General features: G+C 32.8%; 1 long non-coding RNA gene across 1 annotated transcript; it reads left to right on the top strand.

The window, feature by feature from the left end:
- The first annotated feature begins 2,115 nt into the window (after positions 1-2,115).
- Positions 2,116-9,977, top strand: LOC146993726 (uncharacterized). Its single transcript, XR_015044351.1, has 2 exons — positions 2,116-3,453; positions 9,822-9,977. It is a non-coding gene; the product is annotated as an uncharacterized LOC146993726 (long non-coding RNA).
- Positions 9,978-18,433: the final 8,456 nt, after the last annotated feature.

The following is an 18,433-nucleotide window of genomic DNA, read 5'->3' on the forward strand; positions in this document are numbered from 1 at the left end:
GACATTTAAGATGTTCATCAAAATTTGAAAAAAATACTATAATGTCATCAAAATAATTTAATGCAAATTCAAATCTGATATTTCTTTAAAATTTGTCTAAGAGCTCTTTGAAATACAGCTAAGGAATTTTTCTAACCAAAAAGTAATCTATTAAATTCATAAAGACCAAAATTTCCAGTAAATGCCAATTTTTCAGTATCTTTTTCATTTAATCAGTTGTTTATAAGTGAATAAATTCTTCATTTCAAATACATTTATAAATAATTTAATGGATATTTAAGTATTTTGTCAAAGGCAGATACATGATTTTTGCAAGCACATGCATAAATACCCACACATATTTCCTATTCATCATTTCCGACATGTGCAAATCTTTAATTTCTGTGCATTCACTATATTTTTCGTGTAAAGTAATTTACACTAATTTAGCATACACCCGAAAGTTTTACATAAAAAATATATATGAATATAATTTGAATGAAAATTATAAGTATTATTTTTAATACCCACTCAAAGGTCAGTTTTTCTTCAAAGTTCCTCCACGATTAAACAGATGCTAAATCCAATGTCGTCTTAATGTCCAATGAAAATTTTTTGTAGTCTTTTGATGAAACAAGTTCTTTAAGGTAAATGTTCAAAATGTTTCACAAAATAAATGTTCAAATGTTTTTCATAAATAAATGTTCACTAAAAAGGTCTTTCAAATTTTTGTCGTTGAAAATATTTGCATTATAATACAAATTGTTCTGGGAACTCTCAGGTCAAAATATAATTCTCAATTTCAATAAGCTCTTCTTATTGTGGATACGCATATTTCCTACTACAAAGAATTCAAGCTAAAAATATAATAATATTATAAGGTATTTCTCCCGCCTTCTTGGCATGCATTCGTGGTGTGGTAATCTGCACGTTGGGCGCGTATTTCAGAGGTACATGGTTTGATTCCCGGCGAAGGCGTTGCTCATTTTTCAATCTCTGTTGCTTCCAAAAAATAACCTAGTGGCACCCGAACTAAAAGGGTGTTGGATCATGATTCTCCTCACCCAGGATATTGCGATTGGGACCCCAGTCGCTCTTTAAAAGGAAGAGTATATAAGGTACTTCTCCCACCTTCTTGGCATGCCTTCGTAGTGTAGTAGTCTGCACGCTGGGCGAGCATTCCAGATGTCCATGGTTCGATTCCGGTGAAGGCGTCTCTCATTTTTCAAGTGTCTCCTGCTTCCAAAAAATAACTTTATGTCTCTGCAATATGATGCAATACTAAATAAGACAATAATACTTTGATGATTTATTTGGCACGTCCTCTCCAACGCCAGTCCGTCGCAACTCTCACCAAGTCATCTTATTATAAGAATAACGCAGTCGTATTTGAATAATAACACAGTTTCATTACATCCATCAATTGCCTGCGCTGTACTACAGAATCTATTACAGCAGAATCGACTAAATTATATGTCCTGTGAGTCCAAACCCCAATGGAAACGTCATCATAGTCCAACCACCTTTTCAAACTTCTATGCGTAAAGGAAATTCAAAATGGATATCGAGTATCTGCGTCGGTCTGTGACGTTTGGAAGGAAAAGAATACTTTCTGCGAGGTAGGGTTCCTCTATTGAATAAGAATTTTCAAGGGATTGCTTTAGGGAACTTCGGTAGAAGAGTTTTCATAAGACGATATTATTTCATCTGTGAAATTCTTGACCAAACAGCTGATATCATATCCTTTCCAGTATGTTGTTAAAAAGGAGTCTCGAAAATTTAATTAAGATGACCGAATTTAAAGAAATTTTATTAATTGACATTAATAAAATTATTCAAGAGGAAATTTAATTTATTAATGACTCAAAAGTTATGTTTTAGCAAAATTTCTTGACTGAATTCTGGACTGAAACTAATAGAATTCATTTGAATTTCTGGTATGGCATTAAATGTTTCTCTGCCATTCAGGACAACATCGTTATATAAAAGAACTTTTCCAGCTTTATCAGTTATTAAATCTAAACAACTCAGTGCTGAAATTCGTTAAACATACTTAAGCAGTTCCAAATACTGCATTTAATTTGCTATGCAGCAAAAAAAAAAAAAAAAAAAAAAAAAAAAAAAAAAAAAAAAAAACCTATCTATTTTATCAAAATGTGATTTTCTTTGAATCTTATCAAAAGGGGTGTTTCTTTCAGTAATTTTTGCTTGCTTCAAAAAAATCCCAAAGTTACTTCTTTTTATTTTGTATTTTGTTTACTAAAGGAATAAAATCGTTAATTTTATATCTTTATTCTACATTTAATGCTTGTGTTCACGCAAAGTCTCGAAAATGAAATGGGGGTACAGAATGAAAAAAAAATCTATGCTAATCTATATAATTCTTAAAGTCTCCATCACCCTTCGCATTTGCTTTGATTTTCAAAAATTCTTTAAAAAGGGTAAATACATTCCGAGATTTGTCAAAATACACTCATTAAATTAATATCGAGATTCATGTGCTTTAGTTACGCAGCCGTTCATTAAATTTCATTCAAGTGTTCTTAATAAATACAAGTGCAGTTTTTCTTCAAATATGGATTCCAAATTTTTTTTCAGTTAGACTTTCTTAATACTGAGTAAAATTTGTTTTTCTTAATTATTATATTAAGGTTTCAGGGATTCAAAACTTTAGTCAGTTTCGATATATATTTAGGATCCAGCTTCGAGAAAATTTAGGATGATTCTGCATTTTACCCATCTACAGAAAGCCTCCGACATCAGCTAATGAATCTATGCTGAGTCACAGAAATAGCCAACAAACCCTCGCTGAAATTTAAAAACTTGCTTCAACTGAGGAAATTTATTTAAAAACACATGGATATTTAAAATATACTTTGTATTTTGCAAATCATTTCACAAAAAATGTCCGACATCAGTCAATGAATCTATGCTGAGTCACGGAAATAGCCAACAAACCCCCACTGAAATTTAAAATCATCCTTCAACAGAGAAAATTTCATTCAAAAACGCCTGGACTATTTGCTTTGTATTTTGCAAATCATTTCACGAAAAGTGCCCGACATGAGTCAATGAATCAATGCTGAATCACCAAAATAACCAACAAATTCCTGGTAAGATTTAAAAAAATTCCTTTAAATGAGGAAATTTATTTCAAAAACTTACGAATGTTTAAAATATACTTTGCATTTTGCAAATCATTTCGTTTTCTCAATGTATATTCTTTCTGTGTGGTTAATTGTTTGGCATGATATTGCATACTTTTTTTATAGAAGTTGTATTATAAAAGGATATCTCCGAGTTAAGTTATTCATACGTATTGAATTCGTGCATCTCAGAAATGGAACTTTTGAAACGCAGTCTACTTTTCCTCGCGGCTCTGGTGGTGGCAACTTTGTCTGTCATCCAGGCTGTTCCTGACCCTGATCCACAACTCCGCCCTATCGGCAGAAAATGAATACTCCTGACTGTTTGGTAAGTATGTAATTTCTATGCGTCTTCATGCAAATTCTTAATGTATCAAACTATAACAATATCTATTCTTCATCTCGCGAAACAAACAATATTAATAAGAACTTGAGAAAACTTTTAAAAGTAAACCAAATTCGCCATTATAAATAAGCAGAGAAATAGGAATTAGAGGATTTGAGTAAAAATTTGAAAAAAGCTGCTCAAAAATGAAAACCTTTATCAACATGTACACTTGCTTTGGAGAATGCAAGATTTCTTTTAAGAATGAAAAATATGTGTTCGTAAACAGTTTCAATAGAGTAAGAGAAGGAATACTTCTTATCAGGATGAACCAATATTAAAAATGGGGTCTACAGTCACATTTAACCCCAAAAAGACTGATTTCAAAACGACTAATAAATAGAAGTATTTCCTCTCTCCCATTGGAAAAGTAGCAGATTTCAGAACTTTAGCCTCAAGTATTCCCCGTAAGCGAATTTCCAATAAATAAATAATAAAAGACAGCATTAACAATTGCATCTGATTCGCTTATCAAGTTTCAGTAGAAATTTAGCTGAAGCAGATGTTATTATTTAAGAAAACCACATTCTCACATTAACCCAAATTCAAAGTATATCATGATTAATATTGAAAAGATCTCATCTTCAACGGCCAGAATCGGAGATGAACTAATATTTACAATAAACTGTAACGATCGCTTTCTGCGCATTCGGTCAGAAAAGACTGAGTTCGGAAGACGTCCAACAAGCACGTCATTACTTTTGACGTCATGTCTATCTTCCCACAAAAATAGCACATTTTCAGAACATCACCGTCAAAGAACTGCTTTATGCAAGATTCTTATAAAATGAAGCACCATGAAAGGTTTCAGCTGAATGTCTCTTCAAAATTCGGTAGTAAGCCAGCCGAAGCAGATATTCATCTTTAGAATGTCACATTCTCAAATGAATTCACGTTTAGGATATATCAGCACCAGTATAGGAAAGCTTTTCTCTCTACCACCCAACATAAAATATTTCAAGATAGAAAAATTCCCTATTTTCTGCTGCACATGTCAGCGCTTTGGACACACGCCATCAGTTTGGATGACTAAACCGTCTGCACTGCCTTAAATGTTCTTGCATAAATTACCCCGCAACACTCAGGAAAGTTTGGTCATAGAAGAACTTTACATATGAGATAAAACATTTGTCCTCTTTGAAATTATTTACATATAATTCGCTTGCCACTGAACAGAACCACTCTGGAAATAAACAGAGATATCTGATTAGTTTTGTAGGTTTTATTTCCACACAAACTACATATACATCCGTTTCAATAATTACATTTTCAATTAGAAGAATTTTGTTAATTTGAGCATTCTTTTTACAGGTTTCACCATATTTTTGTCCATGCAATGTATTTGCAACTAGAGGTCTAGTCGTTTCGGTAAGATTTTTCTGTAAGCAAAGCTACGTCCCTTTGCAATTTTCTGCTTTTTTAAGTTTCTCTTTGAGGCTGTTCTGACAGTTAAACTTCTAAGGTACTTCTCACAGCCGCTTTAGAGGGCCTTCATGGTGTGGTGGTCTGCACGCTGGGTGCGTATTCCAGAGGTCCGCGTTTAGATTCTCGGCGAAGGCTTTGCTTCTTTTTCATCTCTCCTACTTCCAAAAACGTACCTAATGTCTCTACAAGCATAAAAGAGATTCCTCCGCACAGCAGATTTAATAGTAAGTAGATTGCGACATTACGTTTTTAATTTTAGTTTAAGAGATAATGGAATAGTTTCGGGAGTTAAATATTTTGATATTTTAAATACTTTTTTTTTAATATTACGAACGAGAGTGTATATTTACGGGTCTTCCTCCCGTAGCAGAAGCTTAGATTTACTTAATCATCCCGATACGTTGTAAATAGCTGAACACATTGATTGCTTAGCCGTCTCATTGCCTATATAAACCCTGTCATTACCAATATTCATCTCAGGCGAAAACTTTAACATATTCCCTCATAGAGAGATAGCATAGCAATATTGCAGCAAAACCTTACGTAGAAGTTAACTCTTTATTTCGTGCAAGCGATTAGGTCAGCCTACGTTAACCATTATACCGTCCAGAGTGGTAAATATTTTGCTTTTAACTGCAGTAAATTTCACTGTAAGGAAATGTTTTGTTTGAAAATAATTTCCAGCGAGAAAAGTCGACGTGAGAATTAGAGATTACTATTAAGACGCATAAGAAGGAAAAGAAAGAGATGAGTTTTATTTCGGTTTTGCTTCTAAGAAAGTATATTTTCTGCATTAGATTTTAGCTTTGTTTATTAGTTTTCCTGATACACGTATAGCGGGTAGAATACGTAGTTTAACGGGGAGCAGGGGAAGAATAAGTTTAAATTAAAAGATTTGTCTTATTCCTTATTGTTACTTGAGTTAGTTTAACGGATAAGAAACACAAGACCAGAAACGCTCCAGATTTCATACGTTTTGTCTTTTTGGCATTACTTTTTCTTTCCGGGAAATGGCAATTATTAGCAACTTTCAGTTTTGAAAGAAGATTAAATTAAGGATATGAATCAATGCAATGCCACTCTGAGTGTTTAAGCAAAAACAATGCTTGTCACTGACTTGTACTGTTGCGGTTATAGCTTATTATAACATTTCGTATTTTTGCTATTTGGATATGAGTTTTCCATACTGCAGTCTTTATGGAACCTTTCGCGCAACTAACGGAATGTCTAAAACCGAGCGATACTAGTAGTTCGTCCCTGATTCTCTTTCCGATGGTTCAAAAGGATGATTGTGATGAATGTTTGTGAATTACTTTGGTATAACTTAAATACTAGCCATTCTTAGAAAGTTCTTCTGTACTTAACAGATTTGACATAATACGATTTGTTATTATTATTATTATTAATTTGTATCTATTCTATTAATCCAAGCAAACACTTCCCTGAATCCTTATTAGAATCGCAGTGTTTAAATCTAGTTATCTACAGCTACGCAAAATGTAGCAAAAGGAAACAGGTTTGGGAAACACCCATGAACAAAATGTATTTTAATACAAATCCAACTTGATTGTAACTTGTGATTTAACAAACATGTGAGAAATTTCTGATTCCAAACCATAAGTAGCAATGAAGGAAATCCTCCTTTTCTCTGGTCGAAATTTTATCTCTATTTTAGATACTTTCTTATACGTTAATTATATCTCATTAGCTAATAAATTGCCGAGTTTCAACGAAATCATTTCATTCCCAATATTTCCGTGCTAAGGTCAAGAGTAGGAGACAGTTGCCTTTTCCTGCAGTCAACCAGCAATTAAAAATCATCCAATCAATACCTCATGTGCTATATTCAATATTTTCCAATTTTTAATTTGTGTTAATTTGTATCATAGATAGATGCTTTTCGAGGAATTTATTTTGGTTTTTCTTCTAAGAAACTGTTGTATTTTCTGTGTAATATGACATAAAAACTTTCAAGAAGAAAGCAATGCCGGAAAAGTAAGAATACTTGGACAAGCCCATTTAACATTGAGTAAATGTGTATTTCGGTAATTTGGCGAGATATCGCCAAGCTGACAAAGGTTTTGGCTACTTATTTTGTAGCTAAATTTGGTGTGAAATCAAAAAAATTTCCTTTCCTTGTTCAAGGCGTGGGTGATGAAAAATCCAAACATTTATGTGCATCAAGCCTGTTCTTTTTATTCTAGCAAGCTTTTCTCCTGTTTCAAAGAGTAATCTTTTATATCTTAGCGAGCTTTAACATGTTTAGATGTACAGGATTAACCTTTAATTTGATTGGTAGGAGCTACTAGCGACAGGCTATCGTGCTTTAGTTAATGACGGTTTCATTTACCTAGAGAAGTATCTAGCATATCTCAGTGCCTTTATCATAGTCGGTGAATATATGATAAATTTTTCCTGTCAATATATATCTTCTTTCTTTTTTGGTGTGTGTGTGAAAAGAACTGATTATCAATCTGAAACTTTCTTGATTATATTTTGAACTTCTTATACGTAAGTATATTAGTTACATATACATGTTTTAATCATCTCATTAAATAGTAAAATAATAATAATCTCATTAAATAAAGTTTAAAATACACTTTCAGAGAAAACTCATTTTTTCAGTTTATTAACCAAAATTAGTGCATTTATTATATGGAGGGGAGTCAAAAATATGTATATACCTCTAGCGGCCTATCCGCACAACCAATTGAAATGGAATTTCCGAAATTGTTATTTTAAGTTATGTGTTCGAGATTGTGACGATTTAAAATAATGTACCTCTACGGTTATAGTTGCAGAAAAAAAAATTTCGATGTTTACGAAAGGGAATACCCACGTATTTCCTGCGCAAAGGGATCACCGCACTGTGAAACCATAAATGGCGTTGGAACGATATACGTATGAGTAAAACTGCCGTGCTCATAAAACATTTGTAAAGACGAGCATTGTAAACGACAATTCACTAGAGAGAAGAGGGTCGAAGTTCCAAGTTTTAATCGTGCCCACCTATGCAGATGATAGCTCATTGCATCGGGAGATTGTTGTCAACAATGACAAACGTAACATCGCTTGAGGTATCTCTACAACTTCACATTTTATGCCATCTTTAATTGCGACAAATCTCCGGGGTTTGATGTGCACACCTTAGATTTTAGGTAACTCCAGAAGAAAGAGTCTGTCTGGCTTAGGAGGATCGTGGTGGCACCGAAATTGTAATGTTACAGGACATGACGCTATCTTGAAATAATGCACACGTTCAAAATTTGCAATTCCAATAAAACCTATATTCCTCTCTCCTCTGTTATGTGGTCATCGGTTTCTTATTGATGCTGTTATTTACAAATATTTTATGCTTACAGGTTTTGTCATTTACGGCTTTTCAAGGGGTTGATCAATTTTCGCAACACGAAAGCGGGCGTCGTCACTCTAAAATTCCGAAATGTTTTCACTGCTACTGTAACCGCGAAAGCTCTGTTGTTTTCAAATCATCACAATCTCCATAGCTTACCTTCAAATAACAATATTTGAAACTTTATTTCGGTTGGTTGAGTGTATAGGACGCTAGAGGTTTATATATATAAGGGATGATATAAGATAATATCTAATATCTAATAGGAGTTTTACAGCATGGGGTGATACGTGGTCTTACGTTACTCAGCTAGGTATAGTGATAAGTCTAAAAATGAGTGCATTTAACATGTGTTTGATGATCTGCATTTAAATTTCAACTGATCACCGTTTAAACGTCTTTCAAGGTACAGTTAATAAAACGACACGTTAAGAAGAAAGACGAAATTATTGTTTTTGGTTTTATACAGGAATACCCAGTCTCACCCCTAATGTTTCTACATTTGACATTTCTGTTAAATTATGTTGAATATCAGTGCTGTGTTTTAATGACAGTCCATACATTTTAGAAGAAAAAGCATAAGCGGTGAGGAAAACTAGTGTTCGAATTTTATATTGTTATGAAATAATAAGAAGGCAAGTCTTCCTTCGACAAACGACTGGTTACCAGATTTCCTTACGTATTCCGTTCCCTCAAACGATCGTCCTTTACACCTCCGAGAGGCCGAGCAATAAAGTCTTTGAGCGATAGTAGTTCGGCCCGGTTTTAAAAATTCCGTATACGTGATCACTGTATGAGTGTTTTCGTGGTTTTCCCCATGTGCAACGTATATATGAGCGGGCTTCCCTGAGAGAGTCCTTCATGAAAGCATGACTTCTCTCAAACAGATAGCCCTTGAGTGTTTTGATGTTATTTTTATAAAAAAATAAGCGAAATGAATACTTTCTAACAGCTAAAGGTTAATACCGTTACTCTTGTAGTTTTCACTTCGAGAAATATTTTTAGTCTGAATCTCTAAAGAAAGGAAAGTTAAGAAGAATATTAAATAGAATTCATGTTTCACTTTAAAGGATTTTATACATCATTTCTAATATATCTGAATTTTTCAAGTGTAATTTTTTTACAATGTAAGATTTTCAATTAAAGCCAGAACTATAAGATTTATTGGAAACGTTTTAGTAAGCAGAATAAAATATATAAAGAATTACGGTACTTTTACGTTGTGTTTTCACAAAGATTTTTAAAAACTCCCCCTTTGTATCTGATATTTAAACAAATTGCCTGCCTCACTTCAAACATCAATTATCACTCCCAATAAACCTGAACACAAAAAGAGCCCAAAGATATAGGGTGGTATATGGATAAGGAATTCAAACTATTTGTCTGCCTTCCTGAACTTTTACTTCTCTTTCCATAAATACGCAACTTAAAACATTAAAATTACCGGTTTCATTATTGCAGTTTTCCTTAAAATTTATTTATATTTATCACCTTATTATTTCTCTTTTTTTTTTTTTTTTTTTTTTTTTTTTAGGTTTTGCAGAATGGAAGACGACCGAATATGCTCCTTCTTCAAGAATAAAAATGCTTCTATAGGGATACAAAATAACTCCTAAAAGCTTTGTAAATTGTTGTTATTCAATTTCATACTTTCCAAAATATGCAATAATAAAGCATCTATAAAATTTCACATGAAAATTTTCATTTAATTTTATTACTTACTTTCGACGAACGCGGCCAGTAGTCTAAAATTGTGTCATTTTATGAGTTCCTCTAGTAATCAGTAATAACGGCGATAAAGAACTGCGTTTATTGCTTTTAAATTTCTTGGTTTGTCAATCAGAAACACACAGATAAAATGTGAAAGAAACGTTAAATATCTTACTCTTTGCTGAACGACAATGTAGTAGAGCGTGAAATATAAAAATATTTTAATTCCGACAGCGGCAACACACTTATATTAAATCCCAGTGTTTGTTGGTGAAATTCAAAAGAAAAATTAATATATTGCGTGGCGTTATGTTTTTATATCGCTCTGTTTTCTGATTAAATTTGAAACATAAATATTGTACATTAACGATAGTACTATCCGAGATCTAGTTTAACTATTGCAGAATTATTATACTCACTTGAAATACCTGTTCGTAGATAAAGTATATACATTATTACATTTGCAAAATTTTTTTATGGAAACGACTTCTATATTTGAGGTCAATTTCACGTGAGAATACTGGAAGTACTAGAAAGCATATCATCTACCAATGAACGTAATTCTATCGTTCTTACTAGTGATATTTTAGAAATTGCGCCATGAAATAAGAATATTGAGAAAAAAACAGCTGGTGAATGATAAAGCTTAAGGACAAAATCTGATTTTTAAATTTCTCTTTAAATGCGCAACTTGTACATGTTAATCTTTTGATTACAAGAAAATATATTCTGTTTTCGAATATTTCGAGAACCTAAAAACTGCAGTAAACATGAACGCAACGACGACTCTTTCACTGAAATTACCTTTCTCATTATTGTAAAAAAAAAAAAAAAAAAAAAAAAAATCTTTCCTCGAAGTGTGCTTTATAATTTACATGACTCCAAGAAAGAAAATAAAAAACGGAAACGATTTTTTAAGTGATGATGATTTTTGCCGGGCCTGGATTACTGAATTACCAGTATACTCCCCTTTTTTCCTGCATTTAAGTCAGCAAAGACGAGTAAAAACTAAGGAATCAGGTATGGTTTGAAATAAAGCACCAGGTCGCCTTAATTAAGCTTGTCGTTTTCGGGAATAGTTTGTAGAGGCATATTTTTTTCCAGCAGGAAAAGGAAAAAATTAATTATACGGGATTCAAACTACGAATTATCAAATGCTAGATAGACACGCTACTGGTTACATTACAACAATATGTATAATTTAATACAATAATTATTTATATTACAACAATATTTATAAGGTAATACAATAATTCTTTATCTCACCGGTCTTTGTATTAGCGCCAAATGGCATCAATAATGTTTACTTATATGGAAAAGGAATATGCTATGTAAAATGCAGAACTAACGAAAAGACTCTAGATTGGTGGGGAATACGTATGAAATTGTATTTATTGTTTGTTTCTGACTAGCAGCCGGACAGAACAGTAGTTTAAACATTCAAAGAAAGCTTACGCTAACAATACAGTATGATTTATTGAAACAAAAGAATATAAATTAGTCAAAAAACGTGCAAAATGAATAAAGAATCCTTCTTATAATACATGTTTTTAATCTTTTTAAAATTATGCACATGTATGGACACCTTAAAATATAACATTAAATACATACATTTATACTGGAAACTTCCTAAGTGAAATTCGACAATATTTATAAAAGATTAATGCATGCTAAAGATTTATCCTCCTCTCCTATTAATTTCTATCGATTTTCTACGTTATTAATTTTTTATAATAAATACACATACTCTAGCTGTCCCATGTAGTTTTTAAAATTAATTGGCTAGGAATTACCAGGTAAAAATTACCTATTTAATTAAAATTTGCGTGTTCTTATTTTCATATTAGCAAAATTATTTTTCATTGGCTTATTTTCTTATGTATTAATTGTAGACAGAATGGAATACAGCAGATCCGCAATAAAAATTATTCACAAAAATGCTTGAAATTTTATAAAAATCATTTTTACTGGGAGGCTTGAGGGGTGCATGAGGGGAATTGAGTTGCATGAATAATAAAATATAATAATTTTTATCTAGCCAAACTTCTAATTAATGACATATTCATTGTACTTTAATTAGTTAAATATAAAGTTCATTAAGTGCAAAATATAAGTTTTAATTACAATATTACGGGTAACTCAATTATTAATTCATTTCACAGACTTGGAACAGAATTTATTGGTTTCGAAGGCATTCCTCTACCTTTTCTAACCACTTTTGGCAGAATAAAACAAACATCTGAAATCACTTACATTATAAGGCCAGGAACACCAACCAGGTAGACCTCAAGTTGTTCTTTTCAAAACTGGGAAACAATTCCTCCTTTTCCCAATGAATTCTTCATCAGGGATGAGATTGAACACATAAAGGCTGTGTAAGGCTGGGGGTCCCCATGCTTGTACATACTTTTCATATACCTATTACGCCACTGACATCAACCTCAATACTTTCTCTTACTTTTCCAAAGAAAGGGAACTAAGTATAAATGTATTCCAGACCAGAAGAAGGAACAGCAATTGTGACAGGCTAACTAAGCAAAAGAAAAATGGCATTAGCAAAGATGTCGGGATTCTTGGTGAATGATAATTTTAATCTCAAGAATTTAAAGCAGAAATGTACTGTTTTTGTCAAAAATTATACTAAGTTTTATTAACTTTTACTGCTTGCCAAATAGAGGTCCTAGTTTACATTCATTCACCTTCCATAACTGCCACAAAATCTCGATGCAGTTTTTGATGGACATTGTCCATATTCGTAGTAAATATACGTAAAAATACCTAATAGGCATATATCTTGCAGGGCCCTCTTCAAAATTCGACCCCACAACTGCGGGTGTTCCTGAGCCTCTAAACAGGCCTTGTTATTAGCACATCCTAGGATCTGATGGCGAAAGCGTCAAAACTGGAGATAGGCCTAAAAACTAAAGAATATCTTCTAGAATCAATGAAATTTAACCGAGATAACTGAAGTTTGTTTGCCACGGGTGTACGATAGTTATCCTTTGAACGATTACTTTAAGCCACGACCAGAAAAGGCTTGAAGTGGCAACTGCAAACTTTTGTCTATCAACGTGTATGACAGGCATCAAAATGTTTTTCTGGAATGGCTTAAGAAAAAACTCACTGAGAAAGTAATAACAAAATAAATCTGGCTACAAGTTTAGTAGTTTTCTCGAAGAGATTGGCATCACTATTTATATTTAGATTTAATTTTGTTATAAAAGAATTAGAACGCAATAAAATTTTAATGGGAAAGTAGATTGGTAATCTATCCATTATCAACATTGTTGTGATGTATGGACGTGATGCTTAAAGACAGAAGACAGTGAATTAGCTAATATTGAATTTATTGGTTTAAAATATTATTAACAAGGAAAATATTATTAAAAGAAGAACACCTGTTAGAGCAACGTTCACGAAGCGCTACAATTCGTTAAATAGCGTCTTTAAATGAGCCAGGTTTAAAACGTGAAGAAATTGGAATGAAAGTTTGTTCTTTAGAGCGAATTGCTTCAGATTTGGGCTGAATTAGGTAATGAAAAAAAAAATGTGGAATTGTTACCACCACAATCCGACGTTATAAACGCCGCATCAATCCATTTTTTTTCTCCCATTAACATTTTCGCGCCGACTCTCAGGCATGCATTCCAAAATACAAAAAAGTACTAATTTCCTGGCCGGCACTCTGGCGTGCCAGATCCTTTTCTCGTTCACCCCCGGCTGTCACATGTTTGTGCCAGTGTCCTGAACATTTTGAAGACCACTAGATGGCGTCCTGTTTCCATTACTTTTGAACTGAATATTATTTTAGAATTGTGACTATCATCACATTCTGCGTAAAATTGGGGCCAGCTGTTGCGGAAGTGAGCGTAATATGAACAGAAAGAGCTCATCTTCTTAACTCGTAATATAAGCATTCGCTTCTCTATATCCCTCCAAAGCCTTTTTTTTTTTTTATTATTATTATTCCTTTTTTTGCTACCATGTAGTGTCTTTTAGGGTTAAGATGTGAGATTCCATTACCCTTTGCATTGTTTTTATTTCGGAAAGCATTGACTGCAGTTTATCATAACGAGCAGGCATTTTAATTTTATCATAACGTTTATCATAACGAGCAGGCTCTGCATTGCGTCATTTCTAGATCACTCTTTGGCCCGCGCAGCTCTGATGACGTAATAATTGGGAAATGAAACTGCCGTTGTAAACCAAAACTTTTCTCTTTGCCGTGCTTCCATCCTTCATAACTACGCAATTCAGCTTTTAACAATTCATCTATTTCTTTTCTAATTTCACTATTATCTTTAGGAGATGCTCTATATGGTCTATACGCTATTGGTAATTCAGAAGTTAATATAACTCTGGAAAGTTCAACCCTTATACAACCAACATCATATTTACTTCTTGAAGTTTCAGTTCACAGTTTTGGTTTAGAATTAATTTGATTGGACGAGAGGCATCTGCATTAAAACGTTACATAAGATAGAAAAGTCTGGAACCTGTGAGAAGAGATAAATTTATCTCTGCATTGCGTCATTTCTAGATCACTCTATGGCCCGCGCAGCTCTGATGACGTAATAATTGGGAACTGAAACTGCCGTTGTAAACCAAAACTTTTCTCTTTGCCGTGCTTCCATCCTTCATAACTACGCACTTCAGCTTTTGCTCTCTACTCTCCTAAGATGTAATTTCGCTGGCTTGCTTTCTATCTCAACAATATCAAAAATGTAAATCTTCTGTAGAAAGGCACGACTAGAGTGCCAAGTGATCCTGTGGCCACATATGTCAATTGGAAATAAAAATGGAATTAAAACTGCCTCAACTGCCAAGTTCTTTAAATATTACCAAGTTAGCATTACTAGCATACTACGCAATCAAAATCTTTTTCAATATAGGTCTAATCACGCATCTACAGTGTTCCGTCTTTTTGATTTGCTCTTATTATGACAATTATATATACATATATATATAGATATATATGGAGAATTTGACTTAATTCACAGCATGAGAGCACGAAGTAATAGTTAAATGGTTTATTTAATAGAAAGAAATAAAAGTAAATAAAGATGAAGTTAACGGTATGCAGGATTAACATAATGATGTAAAGGCATAACATCGAAAGCACAATTAAAGTTCATAAACTCTTGAAGACGTGTGAGCCGTCTGCTCACGTCTGCCTTCCACTCTCGACCAGGTCTCAGCGCTGTCTGGGATGATTCTTACTGCGCTGGGCTGTGATGGTATACTGATGACGTCATAACGGGCAATTCTCATTCAGCATTGGACGGTATGATTTCCCACATACATATATTACGATATTGCGGTTTACTCCTTTAGCTGTTTTCGTCTGTCTCACTTTTCTTGAAGAGTAACAAATAAATTTCTGCCTCAGTCATAATAAATTCCAATATGGGTTCTGAATTCATTTCTACTTTGAAACATCCTATTTCCTTTTTATTATTGATATTGTGTAAAGAATGACATTTCGGATAATCTGATGTGTCATACATATACATATGAAAACTCATATCTCGATATACATCTATTAAAATTTCATAAGTGAGAGAATCTGCGTCGGTAAAAAGTAACTTTGCTCTGTCTCCATATTATGTTTTGATATGACTGTAATGAAAGTTGTACGTAAGATGTTTACTACGTTCTACTATAACAAATCCTACTTAAACGGGTTTGTTTGGAATAACGCTATTTTTGAGTCAATTCACTCAAAACAATGTCTTTATCAAAAATTCAGAAATTGTGAATGGTTGGGACTGCTACTTATTTCTTTGCATATTTTTCTGTATTTATTAGTTGAATATCAACGTGTTTCCTCACGTTTTCTCTAGTTTTACGGTATACCCTATTGTTCATTAATTTATAAAAATTTTTTACATAGCCAGATTGCACAATTTTTCCTTGATTCATATTACATTGTATATAAGGTTGTAAACAAGCCTTTTGATTGAATTTTTATATTTTATGTACGTGAATTAATGTTGACCCTAATGAGAGATATAACTGTAAATTCTTATGGTTGATGACAAAATTGAATTTGGGGTTCAAATTAAGAAATAATTTGATATTGGATACAAAATAACTATTTCTCAATGGACTGACTGCATAAGGCGAAAGATCATTAGCTTGTATTTTTATTTTTTCTGGAGTCCCTGAGTATCCATTATTCACGTCAGAAAGTTTTCCGGGATATTCCAGATATACTTCCAAAATGCCTAAAATATTTGCATCAAGGTATAAGATATATTAGCTTTCTCTAGCAGAATCAAAATGCTTAAGGTACTATTTATTATTTTCCATAGTCTTACACGGATAATCATGGGTACTCCGCCGCGAATTCCATCTTCTATAAATAAGTGCATGTTGATGTCTGTTAATAATTTTAGTGCTTGATTGGTCATTTTCAAGCAGGCTTGTCAAACTTTCAAGCTGCTGCATTCAATAAATGCGCACAGTTTAAACTATAATAAATTCTTTAAATTGTTCTAACATTTTCAAAACCGTCTGCTAATTGCAATACATCGCTTTTCATATATAAATTGTGACAGTCTCATAAATTTTGTACACGGAAAGCTCGCCAAACTGTTTGCGCATGCGTTTAATATCCGAGATATACTTTCACCAGTTAATGTGTTCTGAAAGTCTTCTATGGGTGCATATTGAGTGTCCGTAAATTTTTCAAAAATGTTGGCATATTCAGGAGGATATACACCCTTTCGCAATAATAATTTTTTTTAATGAACATGAATATTTTCTTTTAAAGTTGTAAATTTTTCTTCCGGTAGGTTAGATACATGTTTCTCTAAAGATGCGTTCATAATTTGCATAGTGTCAATAAAAAATTAAAATACACTTATATTGTTCCATCTTCAAATGTTAAAAGAAACATATTTTTCCATATTACCAGGTATGACGGAAAACTCTCGATTTTGAACTTTACGCAAGTCTTTAATTATTAAATGTGCATCATAATGTTTTAAGTTATGGAATACGACAGGAAGTTTCTTTTGAAGCCTATGTTTAAAATTGCACATATTGTGCAGAGCTCCTCGATACTTTCCCGTAAGGTGATCGTGATCTTTCATCATCACTGTCCAAAATTTTTTACACAAGAAGCATGAACAGCACTTTTAAAATTTTGCTCCGCCTGAGGTGTCATACAAAGAGTTACCTTGAAACATAATTTTTCGGCTATTTCCCGTTTCTTCTCTGCTTCTTAAAGTTCATAATGCATAGTCAGGGCCGTACTACGCTGCTAGATTCTAAGGATATCAACTACTACATCTGCACTTTACCAGAAAATAAACGTATCAAGCCATTAAATATTTACATGGAAGGGAAATTTATTGTCATACTTCTCTTTGACATCATTTAAATTAAGTTTTATATTTTTTTTCCTTTCTACTTAATAGAAAATATTATGATGCTGGTACATTGTAAATTCTACTTATCGTTATTAAATCGTTATTAATATGCTATCGTTTTTTAATACGCAAGGGATAGATCCCATTACTGATAACTTGTTTATGTCTCAGTTGTGATATTAACACTAACTTAACTATCACTTTTGAATTAAATCCTGTATTATATGGTATTTATAACAGACTTAGACACAAAGTCCTTCATATATTTCGTAGTATTCCATTCTTAATCTGTGATCTTATTCTTAATCTTAATTCTTAATCGTATGACCAGTGGCCGGACTTTTTTATTTGCCGCGCACGTCTACTCAAATTGACAAAGTGCATTACTTGACACAGTTTTTGTATAATTAATGCTTAATTTTCATGCAATGTAATGAATAATGTTCCGAAATATCTATAGCTGAGGTACTACATTCGATAGTAATTAATTCCTGTAAATATTTATAATTTGCATGCAAAATTTCTCTTATTTTCCATGGTGTGAATAAGGTGTTCTTTGTTGTAAGTATTTCATGGCATGTTTTTGTTAGTAACAGTTAATTGAATTTCTCTTAGCATATCATCAGCTCGACAAAACCTTGCAGTATACTGTATGGCAATACCTTGAAGAATGTAATTATCCTGATTATACTTCATATTTAAATTTTCCGAAATACTTTCTAAAATTTTGCTTGTAGCCTTACTTGATCTTGATATTTTCGAATAATTTATTACTAGATTGGGTAACGTCCATGAGCCACTTAGGAAGTAGAGCAAGAACTGAAACATCGCACCACTCAGATCAAAAACGTATTTCTCAAATTTGTTGCTCCTAAATAAAAGGAACGTGTCTATTTCCAATGGAATCCTTTTGTTTTCTTGAAACTAGAGTTTTGTTCAAAATCTATGCCCCACCGTGTTTGTTTTGCCTAACTTAAAATTTTATAGTAGTGTGTCTCTCTTCCAATTTAATTAATCTTTTCAAAAGGCTCTAAAAACAAGACCTGCAAATCGTTAATGC

This window comes from Stegodyphus dumicola, chromosome 12, assembly GCF_044657685.1.
Source record: "Stegodyphus dumicola isolate Sdum_Otavi_A_Nest chromosome 12, ASM4465768v1".
In the NCBI taxonomy this organism is placed as follows: Eukaryota; Metazoa; Arthropoda; class Arachnida; order Araneae; family Eresidae; genus Stegodyphus; species Stegodyphus dumicola.